The 5510-nt window shown below is 37.9% G+C and overlaps 1 non-coding gene across 1 annotated transcript; it reads right to left on the reverse strand.

The window, feature by feature from the left end:
• Positions 1-3440: 3440 nt before the first annotated feature.
• LOC119627422 (U8 small nucleolar RNA) lies at positions 3441-3572 on the reverse strand. Its single transcript, XR_005243616.1, has one exon. It is a non-coding gene; the product is annotated as a U8 small nucleolar RNA (small nucleolar RNA).
• Positions 3573-5510: the final 1938 nt, after the last annotated feature.

Genomic DNA, 5510 nt, shown 5'->3' on the forward strand with positions numbered 1-5510 from the left:
ATATCCGGGATTGGGTAAGGAGACTGATTGTAAAAGGGCAAGAGGAAACTGTTTCGGGTGATGGAAAAATTCTGTATCCTGATTGTGGTGGTAATTACCAACCATAAACAAATTCATCACACTTTACATTTAGAGTTGGCAGGTTTTGTTGTATGTAAATTATACATCAGTAAAGCTAAGTAAAAAAAAAAAAAAAAGAAAACGTATTTTTCTGTGATGTCTTATGTGAAGCTCTGTAGTTGTGGATAACCATGATTTTATTGGCCTTTTTCTTACTTATTATTTAAAAGTTTTCATATATTGAGAAATAAGCCTTTTGACTGTCATCCACATTGAAAGTTTTTCTCAAGTTATCATTTTCCTTTCAGATATTATTTATGACATCTTTTTAAAATGTTCAAAATTTTATGTAATCATTTTTATGTATATTTTATGGCTTGTGAGCTTTGTATTGGTTCATATATACTATTTGCCTCCGCTATACTAAAATTACATATTTTTAAAATTTTTCTTAATTTTTAAAAATTTAAAATTAAAAAATATTTCTGTGCGTCTGCCTTTACATTTTAAATTTTAATTTTATACCTTTTATTTTACAGTCCACCTGGAATTAATTTTAGCGTATGAGTTAGTTACTTGTCTTAATATAATTTATTGAACAAGCCACCAGTTTCTCCTTCAAGTTGAAAGGTCATCTCTATCATATACTCTGTTCCTTATTACGTCAGAGTCTAGTTTTTCTAGACTCTGTTCAGTTCTGCACATCCAGTCATGAATGGATGTAGTTTTAATTACTCCAGTGTTTTATAATATATTTTACTATTCAGTAGAGATAGTTACTTCACTTTCTTTTACAATTTTTCTGGTTATTCTTGCCATTTATAATTTCATTAGACTTTACAGTCATATTATCTCATTTTTTGATAATTCTGATTGTTATTTTTAATTGAGATGAGGTTAATTTTTAGATTAATAATTAATCATGACAGTATTTGTCTTCCTATCCAAGAGCAGGGTATTTGTTTTCATGTATACAAATTATCTTCTATGCTTTTAATAGCATTTAAATTTTTCTTCAAGTAGATCTTTCACATTTCTTTACATTGCCATTTGAACCAATGTGTTGTATTCCACTGTGTAAATATACTATAACTGATTTAAACAATTCCATATCATTGGCCATATAGTAATAGATCATTTCCAATTTTTCCTGATTAAAAACCTAGGGCCAGGCATGGTAGCTTGCACCTGTAATTCCAGCTACTTGGGAGGCTGAGGTAGGAGAACTGCTTGAGCCCAGGAGTTTCAGTACAGCCTATGCAACAAAGCAAGACCCCCTCTCTAAAAATTAAAAAACGATTTTTAAAATAATTTAGCAAAGAACACACTTGTAGCTATATATTTTGATATGTTCATAATGATTTAGTTAGGATAAATTCCTAGAAATTGAATCTTTAGGGGTATGAACTTTTTGGGGGGCTTTTGATGCATAATGCTAAATTACATTCCCAAAAAATTTCGGAAATGTTTGGTCTAATTTTTGTAAATTATAAGTATTACATGTGGTATAGTAAAGTCTCATCACACAATCAATAACTCACTTGAATTAAACTCTATGTACTAAGGGGTCAGGAAAGAAAGAGAAAGAGGAAAATGGCCTGTATTACAGGGATTCTGCTTGTCCTTTCACTTTATGACTTAATGAGAAGACGCCCTGAGCTGTTGATACTGGAGAGGTGGCTCTGCTGTTCCCCCCATAGACCTCAGTTCCTGTGAATCACACACTCTGTGACCATTATGGGCCATATCATTTTTTACTGTATCAAATTTTTGCCTTAAACATTTACATTGATATGGAAACTCAACATCAAGTGTACCTACACCCAGAGTTGATTTACCATGAAGATAAAGCTTATGTTTTACGACATCTAATTAGGACCCTGGGAATGACCCTAGCAGTATATTAACAGGATTAGATGTCTTCAGTAAAATGTGCAGAATTAAAGATTTTTATTAAAATCTGTTAAGGCAGCTGTTTTTTCTAATTCCCAATCACACTTCTCCTTGTGCTGAGTGTTATCCAAGTGGCTGGAGGCATTTTTGGAAGTTGGCTAAGATGAAATTGAAAATACATTTAAAGTTTGGTGGGACATATGTATGGAGCTACAGTGATTTCTATGTCCTTTTTAGCTATGGTTGCTCCCCCGTAAAGGAATCATTCCCCAGAACATTCCTACTGCCCACTGTGTTGACTCACTCAGCTCCACAACACCATAGGCAGAGCTAAAGATTGTATCATACTATGATCGTGGCCTGCAGCCTTGGTCCTGGAACTGCTTGGAGAGTAGAAGAGAAACATAGTTTGAAATGTACAGAGCCAGCATCTAGTCTGTATCTATTCTTCCAGTCATCAGATGTGGAAAATTATGAGTGGAGGGTTCAGTTCTCATTTGCACCCAGTCAAAATGGTTCTCCTCCTTCAGGAATACATTCCATAATGCAGTATAGACCATTACAAATGCACTACATCTATTTTTTAACTTTTTGTGGGCATGATGTGAAAGAGAACATATTAGGATGTCTGACTTTATAAAGCACAAACCTATAGCAGTGTTACAAACAGCAAGCAAATCTATGTGTGGAGTCATATGTTTTATGAATCTCAACTGTAAGAATAAATATAGTTCAATAAACTATGTTAGGACAAATTATATTTTTATCCTCTGTACATAAAATAGCAATACAAAGTTGTTGTCAAATGAAGAAATGATGAAAGTGTAGGCATCCAGAGAATATAGGAAAAAATGTTATAAACAAGTCTTAGGCAGTTAATAAAAATATGTTATTTTTGCTGTTTTTTGACACGTGTGGGTTTTTTTTTTTTTTTTAGCATTTGAAACATTATAGTTTGCTGTGATTTATTTTCTTATTCCAAATACAATTCTTATTCACACTTAGTTTTGAAATCACAGTTTTGAAGACCCAGCTCCCACGTTTTTTTAAGTTTCAGGCTTCACAAAACCTGAACATGCCCTTGTGTATTTTATTGTATTTAATTTGCATCCTCTACTGTATTCAGTGAAGTTGAATTTCATCTAATTGATTAATTTAATTTCTTTTTTTTGGGAATTGCCTTTCCTTATTCCTTACCATTTTTCTATTGAAATGTGTGGGCTTTTTGTTTTGTTTTGTTTCTGTTTTTGTTTTGCCATTTTCTTATTGGTTTGCAGGAATTCTTTGTATAAGGATAACAAACTTTCATATTTCATTGTGTTGCAATTTTCCCAGTATGTAATTTTTCTTTTAAATTTATCCATGGTATTTTTGACATACAGAATTTTAAAATATATATTCATTTATATTTTATCCTAATAGAGCAATTTGTCTTCATCTCTAATGCAAAAATTTTACATTTATTCCTTTTTTTTTTTTCAGGGAGAATCAGAAAGGAGTAATCGGTGTTGCAAGTCCTGATTACACAGAGACATTAACCACGTTTCATGCATCTCCTATCAGCCTATTCTATCTGCCCTCCAAAAGGAGAAACAGGTAAGAATTATCTCACCTGACAATGCATTTATTCCTGTTCCAGTTTGTCTGTTTTATTTGTGGCAAGCCTTCCGGTCTTAGATTATTTTTAATCCTGATTCCATTATCGGTGGTATTAATGATCATGACCAGTATGCCTGTTAGATTGTCTTCAGCTGTGAGTAAGAGCACATCCAACCAAATAATATAAGTTCATCTTTCTTACATGACAAGAAGTCCATTTGAAGGTTGAGTTTAACAGCTCAATAATATCACCGCCCTGAGTCACCTTCTGTCATGGCTGAGCCTGGGCTTCAGCGGCTGCAGACAGTAAATCCTCACACGACCATCTCTCAGGCAGGAATGAAGGCAGAGGAGGCTTTCCTTCAGTGCTGCCTGGAGGCTGCCCACAGACCTTCCCTCACATTTCAGAGGCCAGAGCAGAGTCGAGTGCCATCCCTTCCACAATCCCTGGCAAAGGGAAATGAAGGTACTCTGACTTGCTTGGGCCACTCATTTTCCCTCAAGTATTGGGCCACCTTCCCTGAGCACATTTCTGTGTGATGCTGAACAAACTCAGGGTTTTGATGCAAGGAGAATGGGTGAATGGCAGCTGGGTAGGCAACCAGCAGGGTCTCATCTACAAGAAGGATAAATTGCTGTTTAGTTTGCTAATGGACAACCATAACAAATTACCACAAAGTAGGAGGCTTAAAACAACAGAAATTTCAGAAATTTACTCTCTCTCAGTTCTGGAGGTTGAGAGTCTGAAACCAAGGTGTTGGCAGGGCCATGTACCCTTGAAGGATCCAGGAATAATCTCTCCTCGGATCTCCCAGCTTCTGGTGGTTGCCGGCAGCCCTTCGCATTCCTTGGCGTCACTTCAATCTCTGCCTCTGAATTCACATGCTCGTCTTCCTTGTGCATCTCCACATGGCTTTCTTATAAGGAGGACAGTCATTGATTTTAGTGATTGAATTTGAATTGATCCGGTATGATCTCATCTTAACGAATTAATCTGCAAAGATCCTATTTCCAAATAAGGTCACACTCACAGGTACTGAGGGTTAGGATGTCAACATTTCTTTACGAAGGACACAACTCAGCCCCCAACAACTATCATTCATGCCTCTATCCAAATATCTGATGCAATGCTGAGAGACCAAGGCTGGGACAGACCCTCCGTGCATACTTCCAGGGTTCTCACCTACAGCAGTCAGGTGTCCTACTCCACATGATGGCCCTCTCGATGGCTCATATCCTCAAATCTCTCCCTGCTTTCCCAAAAGAAGCTCCATTATCACCAGTCTCCTGGCCTCCAGCCTCTCCTGGAGCCCACTCCAGAATGTTTGACTCACGCTGCTTCAGACGGACAAGAACCTTCTCAACCACAGGGCTTAGCTCCTGCCAATGTCCCCATCCAATGGCAACCCTGACATCTTCCTTCAGATAGCCTCACCCCTGCTGCCAATTCTCACCTTCAGGTTCAGAGAACCTATAAGGACAAAGTAACTTTTTAGGGGCTTACTGGCAGCTTTAGAAATTAGGAGGAAGGGCTGGGATTGGTGGCTCACACCTGTAATCCCAGCACTTTGGGAGGCTGAGGTGGGTGGGTCATCTGAGGTCAGGAGTTGGAAACCAGCCTGGCCAACATGGTGAAATCCTGTCTCCATTAAAAATACAAAAAAATTAGCCGGGCATGGTGGTGGGTGCGTGTAATCCCAGCTGCTTGGGAGGCTGAGGCAGGAAAATCACTTGAACCAGGGAGGCAGAGGTTGCAGTGAGCCCAGATCACGCCACTGCACTCCAGCCTGGTCAACAGAGTGAGCTTCAGTCCACGCCCCACCCCCCTACCCCCCGCAAACCCCCGCCAAAAAAAAAAAGATACAATGAAAAGGGAGTGGTGTTGAAGCTGGGACTGAGAAAAACAGGCTTCAGACAATGGTCTCAGGTACTCATTGGGCTTCTAGCTACACCTAGAA

The sequence above is a fragment of the Chlorocebus sabaeus genome, chromosome 14 (assembly GCF_047675955.1).
Source record: "Chlorocebus sabaeus isolate Y175 chromosome 14, mChlSab1.0.hap1, whole genome shotgun sequence".
In the NCBI taxonomy this organism is placed as follows: domain Eukaryota; kingdom Metazoa; phylum Chordata; class Mammalia; order Primates; family Cercopithecidae; genus Chlorocebus; species Chlorocebus sabaeus.